Source organism: Aedes aegypti, chromosome 1 (assembly GCF_002204515.2).
Source record: "Aedes aegypti strain LVP_AGWG chromosome 1, AaegL5.0 Primary Assembly, whole genome shotgun sequence".
Classification (NCBI taxonomy): Eukaryota; Metazoa; Arthropoda; class Insecta; order Diptera; family Culicidae; genus Aedes; species Aedes aegypti.
This window is the reverse complement of record NC_035107.1, coordinates 6330918-6350556: the sequence shown is the minus strand read 5'-3', so window position 1 is coordinate 6350556 and position 19639 is coordinate 6330918. Positions and strand designations below refer to the sequence as shown.

General features: G+C 36.7%; 1 long non-coding RNA gene across 1 annotated transcript; it reads left to right on the top strand.

Annotated features, from left to right (window-relative positions):
- Window positions 1-173: 173 nt before the first annotated feature.
- Window positions 174-18465, top strand: LOC110674729. The gene is made up of 2 exons (XR_002499136.1): window positions 174-234; window positions 18354-18465. It is a non-coding gene; the product is annotated as an uncharacterized LOC110674729 (long non-coding RNA).
- Window positions 18466-19639: the final 1174 nt, after the last annotated feature.

Below are 19639 nucleotides of genomic sequence, written 5' to 3'. Positions count from 1 at the left end.
ATTTGCCACCAAGGGAAAACGAAGAAGAAAGTGTCGTTTTGTTGTGCATTGAAGTTGGTTTTGTGTTCGAGCCCCTTTAGGGGGAAGTTGCCCCGATATCGGAAGTAGAATAGAGAGAGAGAGAGAGAGACGAGCGAGAAGAATTTAATTGAAAACGTAAGCGGCTTGCACTCGATGGATTATCCAAATGGCTTACATTTCGACGCAACAGGGTGTTGTTTCGCAGGGATTAAGGTGAGGCAGGGGGGCTGCTGTTTTGTTCTGTTCTGTGTGTTGTTTGACTTTTTGGTTTGACTAATCTGCTTACGGGTGGTAAATACAGAGGGAATACTCACACAAATTGCTTCATTCAGAAGCTGTGTTTTTACCATTGATATTATTTCTGATTTTATTGTTAGTACCTCCCTTATGTTTAAATGGTTTGGTAAATTAAGACGACGAAATATAGTATAGTCTTATAAGTAATGAAAAGAGAATCATGGTGTATTGAAACAAGAGTACGCTCCACATTGTTATATCTACTACTTGTCAATAAACTGAAATGTGTATAACTTTCAGAATCACATATCAGAAACCCAGCTTCAGATGGAAGATTGAAATTATTAGGGACATATCATTCATTTTAGTTTATTATGTTAATAATTTAATATATGTACAACATTGAATCAACGATTTCATACTACAATCTTCGGGCTGTAATTCGTTTTTGTTCCATACTCGCCAAATCATTGTGCTTTTGGTCTGGTCACTGCGCTCCACAGCTTCGTATGCTACCGAAATGGAACACCTCTACTGGGGTACTCTATATTGAATCTTTACATAGAATATACTTTGTCTTTCACGCATTCATCATCAGCGCCAGACTCTTGCTCACGTTTCAGGCGGGTGTACAGATGCTTCTAATGTTCGGTCGGGGTAATGTTCATACTATGCGTGAATCAAACAAATTGACTGGATCTTTTGAAAATCGTTCTCCGGTTATTACACCAGGTTCTACTTACCTTCTGGTAGAGTTTATAATCTAGTAATCTAGTAATATCACGAATTCGATAAGGTGAGATTAAGGTGTGGCTCATTTAGAATTGGAACAGACACAAATTGGAATAACTTGGATATAATTAAACAAAAATGAAATGTTGCATTGCTTGTAAGCTTAAAAGGAAAAATAATTAAAAAAATAATCCCCTTATATAAGAAATTGTCGGACTTTTCTCAGAATACGATTAATTAATTTGCGCACACTATTTTCATCCACATTTTGGACAAGTTCATCCTATTTAGTTTAAAATTCTTCGATGTTTTAGCGATACTTTTGTTCGCTCTTAGCTTCCACTTCATAATAGCCCAAAATCTTTTAATTGGGCTGAGTTGGTGTCAATTACGTGGGTATCACCTATCATGAAAAAATCCCTAAATTTCGTCAACACTTGATCAAACAACTTCATGGTACGGAATTTGGCCACAATTTCTTCAATTTTGTTCCCTATTTGATTGTCTGTAGACATCGTATGATCGGAGGCTTCAATATCCGAAGTCCAATCCATTGCACAGTACAGCACGGCAATAAGTTCGGTTTTGGCCAAATCACAGTCTAAAATGTTTGGTTTTGAATCAATGGTCCTGATTTTAATCCACAGCTGACGGTGCACAGTAACTGCCCGACACTTCCTTTGTGGCTTGCGATCTGCCAAAATAGTTACTTCGTACTTATTCAGTAGGAGCCACACAGTATTTATTGAAAAACCGAACACTTTTGCAATTTATATTCTGATCAAGAGGTTTTTTTTTCAAATTTTTGTGCGCAATTATTTCCCTTCTCTTCTCTTCCATGTTGAATTTCTCAGAAATGCGTTCGAATTAAGCTGCTAAAAAAGTCATGAGATATTATTATTGTTATAGAGCACACATGGACGGTTAAGCTTCTAAATTGGACCACTAGAGTCGTTGTAAGAACCAAAAATGTTTGTTCAACTTCGATTATTTTGGTCAATCATGCAGTCCACCTACGAACCGGTCATCCACGCTCATGCTCAAGCTCTTTTCAATTTTGTAAATTTACCGGGAAAGCTGTAATATAGGGGGCAAAACGCGCCACCCTCGATTTGGGCGAACGGTGTGGTTTAGAACAGAGCGTTAATGATTAATCATAAATTTAAGCATGATTAATGATTATTGATTATGATTAATCAAAAATGTTAATCATTAATCACAAAAAAATCAAGAGTTAATCATTAATCACTAATCATAATCATTGCAATATTATGTTTTAATCATTAATCATTAATCATAATCATAAAGATCGTTAATTTTATTCAGTAATCATAATCTTAATCATAAGTCAAACATTTAATCAATCATCAATCAATCATTGAACAAAATTTAACAAATTTTACAACATTGCCTTCTAATGTATAAATAAATTTTGCATTTCTTATATCTTGCGACACGAACAATGAGATTTTATGCTTTGTATCCGTCCGAAAACGTTATCATAAGACTAAAAAAGACCCTTAAATATTTCCTCCATGTAAGCCGGTGCATTTCTTAGTTGTATATGCTCCGAATCCAAAGACGCGGTTGAAAGCTTGTGAGTGGTACCATTCTACATGAAGGATTGCTGTTTATAAAGGCAGATCACAACATTTCGACCTAGCACTAGTTTTTGGCCGTTCATAAGATTGTTGTATACTTTGTATGAAAATCCGAATATTGGCACAAGATCAAAAAATATTCTTATTCCCCTAGTAGGTGGTATTTTTGTCAATACTTCTTCGCTGTTTTCGTTCACGTTTGATGTTTGTAATCTAACATCGCCTGTAGAAATCCACTGAATGTATCAGAGCGTTAAGCTGATCTTGATTAAACATTCGATGATTATAAACGATAAACCATGCTTAAAGCTTTTCAATTTGAATTGTACTCTTCAATAATGAGTAAAGCCATTCATTTTTATGTTATGGCTTATTTGTTACATACGTCAAGGCGTGTAAGTAGCATCCATTCATTACGTAGCGGAGTTTTTGAACCCTGGGGAAAGCCCTCTCCTCTTCGTAATGCTTTTTGCATGAACATTTACAAAATTTTGTTTGAGTAGCACCGTATGAGCCTACCCCCTCCCTTTTCGAGCATTACGTGATTTGTGGACTGTGCCTCAGGAAGATGCCATTTAATTTTATTAATTAATAAATTATAATAAATTAATTATAATAAATTATTAATTAATTAATTATTCAAAAGCTAATGATTAAATGCCCAAAAGTATGCTCTAAACGCCGGCGGAAATTTCAACATTGTTTGAAAAAATATTTTTCCTGTTTTTCATAATGGTCTCGTTAGGAAATTCCTAGCAAATGTTCAAACTGAATTCGCCCAATATCTCTCCAGGAGTTGGGTTGTTTAGTGATAAAATATTTGCAGTGTAATGTGCCTGTTCGAAAGATCATATTTTCTAAGTATATCAAGTATATCAAAAAAGATTTCAATCCGTAGACTCAAAGACATTTCAATTTAAACAATGACAGCTCGCTCGAAGCTAAATTTGCCGGGGGTGATTCTAAAGTGATTTCCATACTAATATCGAACGCGTTATTAAAATAGTTTCAGGGCACGGACAATTTTGAAATTTTGAATTCTGGTTCAAACTTTAATGTAGATTCAGAAAATACAAAACAAAAACTGGATACTCCTAAACAAGCTGATTCTTCCCAAAAAATCTAATATCAACCTACTTCAATAATTCCCTTGAGAATAAATTCAATGGCTTGGTTTGCAAAATTCATGAAGTTTAATATATGGAAAACTAGGTTTCAGAACTACCAAAATAGTGCTTTAGTTTCATTTTGGAGGAATTTTTGGAGTATGAATAAACAACTTATCGAATTTTAACATTTTGCTTTACAAAAAGAATACTAAAAATCACTAGAAAGGCGAGCAAATACCATTAAACTTTTATATGAATAATCATAATATAATCACATGATTAGCAGTATATTAGAGTATACCGGGGTTTGCTCGCCTTAGTAATGATTTTTTCAACACCAATATGTTGAATACTTTCCCCGGGAAATCGACAATCCTTAACAACCCGGCATATGTTCAAGTTTATCAATAACTCTTGAAACTTCCGTTCAAAACTTAATAATTCATGAAGTTGGATTTGTCGCAAGCTACACTTTACAGAGCCAATATATTGACCACTACCTCCAGGATGCTAGCTCTTGAACCAGAGCAATTAATCACGATTTGTGATTGAAAACTGTGATTAATTTGCCATAACGAAGTTCAAAAGATTTTTATATAGGATTGTTTGTTAATCATGAGTAATATTCATTATTATCTAGTGTTAGTATATAACCCACTGGTTGCATACTTCAAGTCGTTTAGTTTGAATGATTAGTGATTAATCAATGATTAATCAAAAACACAATAATTGAATGACACGAGATGCCCAAAACACCTTTAAGTATGCAACGAATGCATCACACTCTTCAAAATTTATCGGTACACTTATGATTAAAAAAACTGAATCAAATAGCCCTCACATGATTTTTCATTCAATCATCAATTTTTCAATCATGATTAACTTAACGATCTGCTCTTGAACCATCCTTCTTTAGACTCGGTCTGCAAAACAATGAAGCTTGATTAATCGTTAATAACTTTCGGGACCCACTATGAAAGTGGCTCCTGACTCTTGCTGGGCTACTCCAGTACTCCCCGTAATAGAATGCGGAATTATCGTAATTTACGAATCGATACCCGCAGTTTCAAAGACAAATTGCAATCCTGATATTTACTTTATTCGTTAGAAGACGGCTGAAAAACATAATTTTGAAAAACTACCGTGAAACAACATTACATACACTTCGTATATGGATTAAATGGAAAAAATGATGTGAAATTTGCGATAAAACTACACGTGTTCTCAATGAGAATCGAATTCACGACTCCCTGTTTACTAGATAGGGCGCGTTATCCATACACCACGAGAAGACTCACGGATGCGGAAGTTGATCTGAATTCGATTTCAACTCAATAATCACACACTACTCGCCAACGACTTGTCAGACGAGATTTGTGTAGTGCAAACAATGAGTTGCGACGTTCACAGTATAAATACGATAATTGAAAATTAAATAGCTATTGTTTTGAAATTGGAAATTATTACCAAAGTTCATATTGTAAGGGTTAATCATAATCATTAATCATAATCACTAATCATACTGAGTTTAATCATTAATCATAATCATTAATCATCTAAAATTGTAATTTAATCATTAATCATAATCATTGATCATACTATGGCTTAAAAATCAATCACAATCATTAATCATGACTTAAGAATTTTTTTATCAATAAGGCTGATACAAATATTAAATTTCTTTTATGTCCGAGACCACTTGGAAGGCACGAGGGGGGGATAAAAATAAATAAGGAACGAAAAAATAAGAATAAAAAAAGTTATTTTTTCGAATTTTTATTTTTAACGATAACTGTTGAACTTTTATCAAACGTCCTCTGGATCATTATTTTACTTATTTTTTACTTTAAAATTTGAAAAAACCTAGCTGATGTCAAAAAATGATGAATCTTTTTTTTTCTCCCCTTCAAAATTTTCGGAGGGTGACATAAAAGAAAATTAATATTTGTATCAGCCTAATCAGCCCTGTCGTCCTGCTTAGTCGCGCTTCGTCGACGACTAAGAAGCTTTTCTCAGATATATTTTTTAAAATTTTCCTCCAAATTCATAAAAAAATGTAGGTAATGTAATAGAGCTGTAAAGAATCAGTTACAATCTGATGCATCAATCGAAATTGTCAAGCGGTATCAACGCCGCGGAGTAATTTTACCTTTTCCAGCTTAGATCTGGTGCATCTTAACGCCCTGTATCACACCAAAAGAAATTGACAAGATGAATCAACGCCCTGGAGTATTTGTGTGACATAGAACTGCTAGTTCTTAACGCCTTCTAGGACAACAATTGTAACTTAAAAACTGTATCAATGCCCTGTAGTAATTTGACCTTATCCTATTCAGATTAGGTGCATCATAACACCCTGTAGGACATCAATAGAAATTATCAAGATAAATCAACGCCCTAGAATAATTTGATCTTGTGGTCTTTTTTACGCCTTTTATAACATTAGTTGAAAATTCCAAGCTGTATAAAAGCCCTGAAGAAATTTTACTTTATTTTATTGAAATGAAATTGTCAAGATGTATCAGCGCCCGGAAGCAATTCAACTTTGTTTCATGTAGTTCAGCTGAATTCACTCCATGACATTAATTGAAAATTCCAAACTGTGTTAACGCCCTGAAGTAATTTGAGCTTTTTTCACGTAGATCAGGCCATTTAAACGCTTTTTGAAATGTAAGCTATATCAACGCCCTGAATAAATTACACCTTACCTCTCTTAGATCTGATGCATTCTAACGCCCTGTATGACATCAATAGAAATTGATAAGATGTATCAACGCCCAGAAGTAATTCATGTAGGTCAGCTGCATCTGAGCGCCCTATAAAACAGCAATTAAAAATTACAATATGTATCAACGCCCTGGAGTAATTTGACCTTGTCTTACGTTGTTTAGCTGCTTCTTCACGCTCTCTAGACAACAATTGAAAACTCCAAACTGAATCAACGCCCTGGAGTAACTTAGTCTTGTCTCATGTAGATTAGGAAATCTTAATGCCCTTTAGGACATCAATAAAAAATTTCAAGCTTTGTTAACGCCCTGGAGAAATTTTACCTTATCAAATTAGATCAGGTTCTTAATAACGCCCTGTATGACATCAATCGAAATTGTCAAGATATATCAACGTAGAACAGATCATCTTAACGCCCTTTAGGATAAAAATTGAAAGTCCCAAACTTAATCTATGCTGTAACAGCAGTTTTCTCTCAAACCATTCCTTCATTTTGTCAATTCTGATAAACGGACGTTTGTGTTTTTCTAGATTTCTTGATCGATTCTTACTAAGGCCTTAAGCTGAATCAACGCTAAGGAGTAATTGGACCTGGTGCTGAAATTTTTCTTTATCCCATTAGGATCAGAAATTGTAAAGATGTATCAACGCCATGGACTAATTTGAACTTGTCTCCCGTAGATCAACTGCTTCTTAATGCCTTTAGGATATGATTTGAAAATTCCAAGCTTTATCAACGCACTAAGAAACATTGTGTCAAGTAGATTCGGTCATCATAATGCCCTTTAGGATATCAATTGAATATTCCAAACTTCATTAGGGCACCTAACAAAATTTTACCTTATCCTACTTGAATCAGAGGTGCATCTTAACACTTCAGTCGTCGCGCTGCTGTATTTTGTACAACACTGTTGAAAAAACCTCGCTTTTCGTTCACAACAGCAGCGTGGTGGTTTGGACGGTGGCAAACCGCGCGACGACTGGAAGGTTAACGCCCTGTATGACATCAATAGAAGCCCTGTTGACTTCAATAGAAATTGTTAAGCTGTATCAACGCTCTGGAGTAATTCAACCTTGTCTCATGTAGATCAACCTTAACGTTTTATTTGCCCTGAAATAATTTGATCTTATCTTACGTAGGTCTTTGGAAAGTCAGATACATCTCAACATCATGTAGAATATCAATCGAATTTTTCAAGCTCTATAAATATGACAAAAACGTAAAATATAAGCTTTCAACCCATATTATGTATGAAAAATATAGAAACATTTGATCGCTTTGATAATCTCATTGGTCAAAATAAGCCCACAGAACCAGTTTCAGTTAGAGATATAACATCGGTTCCTAAATTGTCCAATCTCATTGATTTCTTATGGGAGTGGGCAAACTATGAGTACCCTGGCCAGGTTCCTTTTGCAATTGTTAGGCATTCAGAGTTCTGCAATATGTGACAAAAAACATACATAACCACATGAGCGATAATTTAAAAACCCGAAACACGCAACATGAAAAGCTGTTGATAGTTTGGGAGATTTTTTTTATTGTTGTTGCAAATTGAATTCTACCAATAATGTGATGCCACAAAATAATGTTAGGAATCCCATGGCATAGGTTTGTTGGTTCAGTCAAAGATAGAAAAGTAATGGAAAATTATTTTCACTCATAGTATAATGATTCATATTCATATTCTATATACATATTCTCAGACTTCAATAATATTTTAAAGATATACATAAACCTAATTAAAAAGATTCAAGACCTTGAATTTTTCAAATATAATTTGACACAGTTCTCATATTCATCAGAATATTCTTTTGAAAGCGAATTACCGAACATGCGAAAAATTGTGTAATCGGCCCATCAAGATATTTTAGAATATTCCAGGAACAAGAAGACCAATAATTAAATACGACACATATGCTAAAAAAAAAGAAAAGATCATTGAGAACTTGTTAAAAAAAATATCTGCAAATATATCAAAGAAACAAAAAAAAAAATGCTATCGCAATCCGAACATTTTTTATGTTCTGAAATGAAGCTGCAGGTAGAAGAGTTTATAATTAATGATATTTGATCACCTCTAAGAAAATCCTACGGTAATTTCTAGAGTTATCTCTGCGCAAACCCTATTCAGAAGATGTTTTAAGTCACTTATAATATTTTGATCATGCTTGCAAAAGATAAAATAATGAAAACTTAAATGGTGAGGTATCGTAATGGTGCTTCAATAAAAACTAACAAATTTTGAGATGTGACCAAACCCAGTTTTTCACCTATAATAGTTTTCGTCATTTATTTGAACGCCAGATGTTGAGAGAATTTTTCGTACAAATCGGTTAATTATTTTCAGAGAAAATTTAAAAGTTAAGTATGATGCTCTAACCAGTTCAAGTTATGGTCAACAAATTTAGGTGGCCACAGTAATATCAGTAAACACTGGTAACATAGCAGTCATCTTTAATTAATCGGTTTATCCATGCAACCACAAGATTCCATTGCATTTTAAGTTCGATTAACAGCGTTTCATAATTGATCCACTGTTCCTTTGGAGATGTTTTGCACATGGTAGAGATGATCTCGTACACGGTAGATGTGGTAGATTTTAGGACAAAATGCTTGAACTGAACAATGTTCAAATTTATGTACTTGATCTCTTTGTTTCACATTTCAATTGGATTGGAACACAAACAGAACCCGTGCAATTGCATATTGACTCTAGTGTGTTTGTAAAAACCATTCAAGCATATTTGTGACAATTTCTTAATAAGATGACCTCATCAACGCCTGGGTGTAGATGCGCCCTATGGATTATAGTAACGCCCCCTTCAAGCAGGGACGACTAAGAAGCTCAAATTTTACGACGACAGGGCTGAGCCTAATCATAATCATTAATCATGATAAAATTGAATGTTATCATTAATCACTTAATCAATCATTGCGACCCGTAAATCATTAACGCTCTGAGTTTAGAATACTTTTTTTCACCCTAGGTTATAGAAAATGGATAAAAATGCTTCTCCTTATACATTTTTATGTGTTTTTCTCAAGAAAATCGTAAAAATACGTATTAAAAAGTTTTTCGCTATTTTCGTTGCAATTTTGTGCGATCTTCAAATTTTAGGTCGATAAACAACCAAATTTCTGAAACTATCGCCGGGGGCCAACTTGTGCACTGTCATATTTTGTATAACATGCGAAAAATATGTTGAATTTGTCCTTAAAAAGCTTATTGAAGGACCTTAACTTTAATCAACTCTGGGGGCAAAACGCCCACCCCTATTTCATAACACCAAAACAGCCGTTTGAATTCAAATTCTACCAAACGTAATGCAATATTGAAGTTACGCGTAATTTGGAACCTTACAAATGTACATTTTTCGCATCAGCATGTATACTATTTTTGAACAATAACATCCGAACAAACGCCCGGATGTATGCAACCTATAAACAAGCATGATTGTGTGCGTACGTTTACAGCATGGCTAACACCGAACTGAAGCGGGGCGTTTTACCCCGCAAAACAATACATATGCAGTTAAGCAAGTATTTTTTATAAATGATTTATAAAACTCAGAAAAGCTTAAATGGATAGCTGTTTTTACTATTTGATAGAAAAAATGTTTGTTTATCCGACCATCATTGAAAAAAGAGCATAAAATAATGTTTTTACATATAAAATCGCTGTTTTCCTTAACATGGGCAAACTACCCCCAGTCCCCCTACGGTGGAAGAAATCTGGCTGCGTTGAGAATAGTGATCACTCGATAGTTCTCACATTCTAACTTGCCACCCTTTTTGTATATTGGGTATATTACTTCCTCCATCGATTCCTCCAGTTGCTGTTCTGTATCTCAGATCCTTGCTAATAATTGGTGCAGACAAGTAGCCAATCTGTCCGGCTTCATTTTAATAAGTTGCGCTCCATTACCATCCTTTCCAGCTGCTTTATTGCTCTTGAACTGTTTAAAAGCATCCTTAACTTCACTTATTGTGGGAGTTGGCGCGGCTCTCCGCCGCCCCGATGAAGCCACTCCTCCTGCTGTTTTGAGCTTCCTCCTCTGCGCCATTCAGGTGTTCATCGTAGTACTGCTACCACCTTACGGGAGACTGGAAGTAGGTGCTACGTATGGCCATGTTCAATGAGTCGCCATGGCTTGGTCAGCTGTCGTATTCACGCTCCAGCTACGCGTAGGAAGTAGTAATTCTCGCTGAGACCGGCCCACTGTTTACACTTAGTCTTTCAAAATGTTTAAAGTTATGCACATCCGAAAGCTCTTGTCGAGTAACTAAAGAAACTGCATGTAGAGTAAGGTGGGGCAAAAGTTCGACCTTAGTGGTATAATCAAAGTTTCCAGGAAAACAATAGCAGTTAAAACAAAACAAATACCATACAGTGAACCTTTAACACATTGGCTATAATTTTGCTGAACAAACTTGTGTCAAAATATTTACCCATTTTTAGTTATAACAGTTTCAAAATTGATTGTCTTATTCGAACTGGGGCAAGAGTTCGAATCTAGTGTGGGGCAAAAGTTCACTGGCTTAAACACAAAATATCGATCCTTTTATGACAGGCATACTTTACACCAGCCGTAAACTTAAGTTTGACGAAAAATACACACTAAATTTTCATCAAAAAATTGCCCAAAACCGGGTTGATTATAAAATATTCAAAAATAGCAGTTTTTCGCAAAACAAAGTGAAAATGTAAAATTTTGATGACAGTTTTCACACGATCAGACAAATATAACTAAATTTAAAGATAATATGTGGATTTTAGGCAATTTGCAAATTTTTCCGTGATTTTATACATGGATCGAACTTTTGCCCCGCTGATTCGAACTTTTGCCCCAATATGAGCCAAAAATTGTTTCCAAGCATTTATGCAAAAACTAATACACCTCAAAGCAACCTTATGATAGGCCTAGAAACGCCCTTACATATAATATTGAAAAAGATTTTATCTTCAGTTGGTTCCATGCAACGAAAGTTTGACCAAAAATTACAATATTCACAATGAAAAACAACAAATAGCCATAACTTTTCCAAATCTCAATCGATTTTTATGATATTTGGATTGAAAGTCTCTTAGTTGAATAGCATTCGAACCACCATGACATTTATAAGATTTGTTTTGAATTGAGCTAGAAATCTTAAAAAGAAACTCTTACCCCACTCGAACTTTTGCCCCACTTTACTCTAGTTGTAATCACAGTTTTTGACAATTCTTGCCTCACTCAAACTGCCATAATTCGAACATTCCCTCAACAACAATAATATGGTTCGCAAAGATAAAAATTTTTGGCGGCCTTACTGGAATTTATCGAAAAAATTGAATTTTTATGGTGTTTGCAACCACCGATCTGTCCGTGGGCCTTGTTGTCCGTCTGACAGCAGCTAGAGTGGGGAGATGCGTCTTGAGCGTCTGTGTATCAAGTAGGTGCGGCTCAAACAGCGCCGCTTCTGGCCTCCAGCGGCTGAGTATGGAATGCTGTATCATGTCAGCTAAACCTATGCTGGCAGCGAATCTATGACAAAAGGTCGAAAGACAAAAGGTCGAAAGGAAAGAAGGTCAAAAGAAAAAAGGTCGAAAAGACAAAAGGTCGAAAACACAAAAAAGGAGGGACAAGAGGTCAAAAATCTTTTATTCAAAGAAGGAAAAAAATTCCCACCATATAAATTACTTTCGACCTTTTGTCCTTTCGACCTTTTTTGTCCATAAGCCGGTGGCAGCCCCACCATCGTGATGTAGGTATCGTGACCCTGGTCGGGTAGCATATCGAACTTCTTACCTACCACGAAAAATGTAGAAAAGCGAAATAACGAACAATACTTTTTGCAAGCATCCTGGCAACGAAATAAAAACTATGATTGAAAACTCGTTATCTGAAATGTCAGGACGTTAAATGATCCCGGATGAGTGAGCCTTTTGGCTCGTGAATTGCAGAAGATTGGTGTGAGCGTGGCTGCTAATCAGGAAGTGAGATGGCCTAGCTCTGGAGAACGTGGATCTCGTCGCCAACACAGGTTTCAAAAATTACATCTACCATAGTGGCAGCGATAAGGCAGAACATGGATGCTTAGTGATCGGGAAGCAGATGAAGCATGTTCTGAGGTGGAAACTGATTAATGAACGTATCTGTGTATTGAGGATACGGGGCAAACTCTTCAACTATAGCTCTGATCGGAAGAGAGGACTTTTTCCGTCCAATTATTGCTACATAGAGCCTTCACCCCATCACCAATGACAACGGCCTAAGATTAGTAACTTTTTTTGATTCAGTTTCCCTAGAAATATTGTCCAAAAACTTGCACAATAGTGGACTACCTGGGATATTGAATAATTTCTTGTACAATCTGTTGTCGGTCAACTGACAATTTCCAGAATTAGCTATATGGGTTTTCCCCAAGGCTCATGTCTAAGTCTCTTGCTTTATAATTTTTATGTTAAAGATATTGACAACTGTTTGGAAGAACCATGCACGCTTAGACAACTTGCAGATGATGCTGTGGTCTCTATGAAGGGCCCACGAGCAGAAATCCTGCAAAGACCATTGCAAAATTCCCTTGATAATCTATTCACTTGGGCTAGAAATTTAGGGATCGAGTTTGCGCCGAAAAAAACTCAACTGGTTGTATTTTCAAGGAAGCGGAATCCAGCCCAACTGAAGCTTAAGCTTTTGGGAATAGACATCGACCAGTCTTTGACTTCAAAATACCTTGGGGTCTGGTTTGATTCAAAAGGCACTTGGCGAACACATATTAGGTATTTAACGGAAAAATGCCAACAAAGGATCAATTTTCTACGAACAATTTCCGGAACATGGTGGGGTGCTCACCCGGAAGACCTCATAAAACTCTATAAATCAACTATTTTATCTGTTCTAGAGTATGGCTCTTTCTGTTTTCTCTCAGCAGCAAACTGCCACCTGATTAAATTGGAACGAATTCAATATCGTTGTTTGCGTATCGCCTTAAGGTGTACGCACTCAACACATAATGCGAGCCTAGAGGTTCTTGCAGGGGTTTTATCGCTACAGAACCGATTCTGGGAGCTCTCGCTAAGAATACTTATTAAGTGTGGAATCAAAAACTTCGAAGAATTGCTCATACTGAATGCTCAGTCAAAATTTATGAGAGTTTATCTCTACTACATGTCATCTGACATTAGCCTTCTATGTTATAACCCTCCACGTGTACGCTTCACCAATGACAGTTCCTCTGTTGAATATGATCTGTCCATGAAACAAGCTATTCATGGAATGCCAGATCAACTTCGATGTATTACTAACCCACATATTATTAACGCAAAGTACCAGAATGTCGATTCCTACAGGAAATACTTCACTGGTCCCGTATAAATGGATCAACTGGCTTCGGTGTCTTCAATGAAAACTCTTCCGCCTTCCGAAAACCTCAGGAACCTTGCACGGTTTATGTTGCTGAGCTGGCAGCAATCAACTTCGCTTTGGGGATGATCTCAAACATGCCCGCAGACCACTTCTTCATCTTCTCGGATAGTCTCAGTTCGATTGAGGCACTCCGATCGATGAAACCTGTAAAGCATGTATCTTACTTTCTTACAAAAATAAGAGAGCAGATGTGTGCTCTGGTCGAAAGATCATATAAGATTACCTTTGTATGTGTCCCCTCACATTGCTTAATATATGGCAATGAGAAGGCGGACTTTCTCGCAAAGGTGGGCGCTGAGGAAGGAAAGATTTATGATAGACGAATTTCACACGATGATTTTTTTCATTTAGTACGTCAAAAATCTCTTCACGGTTGGCAAAGCGATTGGCTAAATAGCCAACCGGGACGGTGGTTACATTCCATAATTCCTAGAGTTTCCTTGCGAGCCTGGTGGAAAGGTTTGGACGTAAGTCGAGATTTCATTCGCGTGATGTCAAGACTTATGTCCAACCATTACTCGCTAGATGCACATCTACACAGAATTAACCTCGCGCTGAGCAATGTTTGTAATAGGTGTGGTTCCGGTTATGATAACATCGATCACGTAGTTTGGCAGTGTCCGGATATGGACGCCTCCAGAACGCAACTTTTGGATACCCTGGCGGCCCGAGGTAGACAACCCTATGTTCCAGTTAGAGATGTGTTGGGCACCCGTGATTTAATTTATATGGTCGCAATTTACAATTTCCTTCGTTTGTCTTGTATAAAAGTTTAATTCTCTTGTGTTCACTTCTCCAGTTTTTTTTTTGTTTCTGTGTTGTCCCTTTTGTGTTGGATTGAGGATCCTGGCCATCCGTCAGACGAATACCGGCAAGAAATTGGTACCAACGCCATGACACGATAATAGAGCTACCACGCTATACCTCCCGGATGAGCTACAGAGAACCCTAAACCCAATCCTTACCATGTCCTTCCCTTTCAAAATTGTGACCATTAACCTCGAGTTGCCACGAGTACTCTGGCTCCATCCCGTACTAACTTTGGTACTGAAAACTAAATAAATTGTAAATATTACAAAAATGAACTTTGGCTCCGTAAAGCGTTACACGCATTTGAGCCCCAAATAAACGAACTAGTTAAAAAAGTAAGTGAGTAAGTAAGTAACTTTTGCCGCAGCTAAAGAGATAGCCATCAGCAGCACCCACTTTGCACGCAAAGACATCCAAAAATACACCTGGAGGTTGCCCAACGGTGAGCTCTTCATCCAAATAGGTCACGTTTTGGTGGACGGCCGGCATTTTTCAGATGTCATCGATGTGAGAACCTTTAACCCCTCCACCTGCAGCTTCATATTATACTGCAATAAAAATATTCAAATCGTGATAACTTTTTTGTTTTCCGATATTTTTGCATCATTATTTCGCAAGTTCTCAAAAAACTCTTATAGATTTGAAATCTGTGTCTATATTGTTCATTGGTCAACTGGATCCTGAGATATACCGAAATTCCTTAGGGGACCGACACGTCGCCATAACCCACGTAAATATCTCAAGTTACAGATTTTTTTTATCGTATTCGGATATTCACTCATCGGAATAATATATTAATGAGAGTATGTTGTGAAAAAATTACGCAATTTGGTGAAGCCGTATTTGAGTAATGAGCATTCATGTGTCTGGTACCACGCTGGTCAAATAAAGATCTTAAAAACTTCAAAAACATCATATCTTCATTTTCAGATATCTCCTAGGATACTCAACCGATTTGTACGATATTTTCAGAGCAAATCTTTAACACCTAGCGTTGTATAGCCCACGTTTTATTTTTTGATAAATTAGAGTAAATCAAAATGGCCGCCAAGGACATTTTGTATGGAGAATGTCGGTCCCCCAAGGAACATCGGAATATCTTTAAAACCAGATCACCAATGACAGATATCGACATGGTTTCTTGAACTAGAAGAGTTTTTTTGAGAACTTGTGAAAAAACGGTGCAAAAATATCGAAACATCCATATCCAAATGCACGGACTTTTCTCTTCGCACTACTTTTAAGGTCCTGTATCACACTTGGGCCACCTTTTTTTTTGCGTGGCGATTCATTTTTCTTCATATCTTTCTCCCATGATGGCCCAGCACATTTCAATTGGCCGCAGTTCCTGTGCGTTCCTGTGTGTTCGGGAGGTTGAGATGCTTAGGTACGAAATTGACCTCCTTAGTCTTGTACCGCTCCAAAACCTCTTTCGAGTAATGGCACGAGGCCAAATCCAGCCAGACAATTGTAGGACCATCGTGTGACCTTAGAAGAGAAAGGAGACGCTTTTGGAGGCATTCCTTTAGATATACCTGTCTATCGACCGTGCTTATTGTCACGAATGGGGAGCTCCGCTTTCTACATGAGCAATTGTTAAATCAGATATTTTATGGCAAACTTTGACATCTTCTGCTTTCTATCGTCCTCAAGGACATCGAATTTACGATGAGCAGTGAAAAACAGAAGCCCCGGAAGTCTGCTTTTAAACACGTCTCATCATCCATAACGAGGCAATGTGGTGTCGTCAACAACTGGGTGTAGAGCTTCCATGCATGTGTTTTACCTGCCTTTTAATATCCTGATGAAACTCTCAGCAGATCCTTTGAAAAAACTTCTGAGAAGGAAACGTAATCCTTTGAGGAAAAAATCATGAAAAGGAGAGATTGATGGAGAATACCTGGTTCATTTATTGAAGCAACATCTATTGAAATCCCTGGACGAATGCTTGGAGTATTTTTCGGAAATATCTTCACAAGAAAATTCTAGACGTATTACCAAATATTAAGACCTGTCTCATTAGAGTGATGCAAATTTTGAAATGTTGACTCCCCTATGCTTAAACGATTTATATTAAGGTAAATAGCATCCTCCCAAAGTTTGAAATATTCGGAAGAAATTTGACTGTACACAAGCCATTTGATGTTAATATGGAGATTACTATGGAAAACGACAACTTTTTGTGTTCACGCCTCTATTTCTTCGGCATAATATTTTATGGAAAAGTGAACAACCTCTGTTCATGTGAAATACTTTCAGCTCCAACTTTGCTGAAGACCACATTTTGATAAAACTTGAGGATAAATTGCTATTCGTAATCATAAACTAGGTTTGCATTTTGCATGCTTAACCAACTGCTCGGCAGGCAACAGTGGTGCTCCTGGCGGGTAGAATATATCAAAGTAATCCAGGCTACTATGTTCTACAGCAAAACAGCAGTGTTGCTCTGAATGTAATTGAATGATCATCTCAGCATGATTTACACTTTGTTATCAATAATAACAAATTATCCTTAAGTCCCACCAAAATATGGTCTTCGGCAAAGTTGTAGCTGGGAAGATTTCACATGAGTAGAGTTTGTTCACTTTTCCATAAATTATTATTACGAGCGGTTAGAGGACTGAACACAAAAGGTTGGTCTTTTCCATAGTAATTTCCATAGAAACTTCAAATGGCCTGTGCACAACCAAATTTCTTCCAAATCACTTCAAATTTTGGGAGAATGATTTTCATCATAATTGATCATAATTGCATCAGTCTACTGTCTCATCCGTCTTACACACTCCTCGCCTTTCTTATTTGGAACATTCAGTCATGGATATAACTGTATTTAAATTCCATCGACAGGAATTGAAATTGATTAACACATTTTGACCATCTGTGGAATATTTTTAAATCGAAGAGTTTCAAAGTTGTTGGTGGAAATAAGAAGCATTATAATAATCTTTCATTACTGAATTCTACTCTCCATAACTCGATATTGAAGGGACCATCGAGTTAGGAGGTATCGTGTTGTAGAACACAAAAGGAACCAAGGTAACCATGAAAATCAACTTTTACTAGGATTCTCTACCTAGATATCAAGATAGTTTACTGCAGATCATAATTACACATTGTTGCCCAAAAAGTCATGGTGGTAAAAGCGCAGATAGTCAACAAGGCCAAGCTGAGAGTGACGGGTTCCAAACCTGACGGCCGCGAATTTTGCTAATTGAAAATTGTCTTTATTTGCAGCATCCTCGTGTCTGCAAAACTGGTCAAATGGCATGGAATGCGTTCAGCTAATAATTGTGGAAGTGCACTTAGGGTACTTAGATGAGATTCAGGCTATGCCCAATTGGAACTTGTGTGGTACTGAATGAACACAGAACTCATCTAAAAAAAGGAATTATTCTATAATGAAAATACTAAACTCATTTTATTTTTCTTCATATCTTACATTTAGAGAATCGTTTCAGTTGGATTTTTGCAAATCCTTGCTTAATTAACGCTTTACAACACACACGTTTGAGTCCAAAAACCATCGCAATATAGAACTTAGCTTGTGGTTTTGCAATTTTGCTCCGCTTTAAATTTTGCTCTGGCGTTGTTCACACAGTTTGCCGTTCGTTCTCGGTTGAGAATCGAGTTTAATGGTTTGTTCTCTTTTTTCTTCTTGTTCTTCGTCCTCTCGGCTCCACTCCAACAACACCAACAACAACAGATCGATAATACCCCAAACCCAATCCAGCGATTCGAACAACGACAGGTAAATATCATCACCAAACAAACCCGCAACAACACCATCAGTATTATTAACAGCGTCGAAAAAAAAAGTAACGGAAAGTCGAACAAAGTATGTCGTGCGTCGGGCAAAGGATCTCCAGCAGCAGTTGGCGGTTTTGGTGTCATCACCATGCCGGTCGTATGTAGCCATTGTCGTTGTAACAACAACGAAACATCGCAGCAACCCGATCAGAATCACAAGACATAATCGAAAAATACTGATGTTTTTTTAATAAAAATATTTGTAACAAGGTATATCGTACTAAAATATACACTGACTATGACAAAATTTTATCAAAAATTGAAACGATTATTTATAAATTGAAACACTAAATGCTATAATAAAATAAAACTTCGTGAAAAAACTTATCTGGGTAATTTTTAACGACTACCGTTAAACTAAACATGACATATACTTCGCAATTGGATTAAATGGATAAATTGATGATTTCAACTCAATAATCACGTTATCCTCTTTCGCAAAGCGCAGTATGTATTATTTGGGTAACTTTTAGCTCTTTTCTGATGTTTTACTTTTCGGAGTACTTTTATACTTTTAGAATTATAATGGAGAACACGTGTCATAAGAATATCTGAAATAAAACAATCGTTTATATAAATATCAACAGTTATTGCAATTCTGTTTTATATTGTTATGTCTTTCTAATCGGGAAGCCAACGGAAAAAATGTATGGCAGCTAATGAGGATTGGAAGCGTCATCTCATTTGAGCACATGTGCTCGCGGATTTTTTTTTTGCTTCTTCCTCTTCTTGCACGATTCTTTCGGCACTTGACTCAGCGATGGCCGTTCGTTGTTGTTGCTGCTACTGCTGCTGTTATTGAATGCGGGAAATTCCTCGCAAAGACAGGCTCAGCGCAATAATGGATGGCGCTAGCGAGCGTTGTGCTCGAAAGAATGAAAAAAAAAGTACCTCTGCTGAAAGGAATTCGTGCGTGGAATGTTCATTTCTTTTCGAGAAAGGCGAAATAGCTAGGGTAATTCCTAGTAAAAACATTCCTCTGGTGTTTGACGAGAGAGTGAGAGAAAAATAGTGAGGGGTGAAGCAGGAAATTAATGAGTTTCCAGTTTGTGTGGCCTTCTTCTTTTCCATCAAGTTACTTGGCTAGAAGAGGGGGAAGTTTTTTTTCGTGTTTTTTAGGTTTGGTTATAATGTACATTCAGAGAAATATGTAATGCGTCTGCTTGAGTACGATAGAGACGA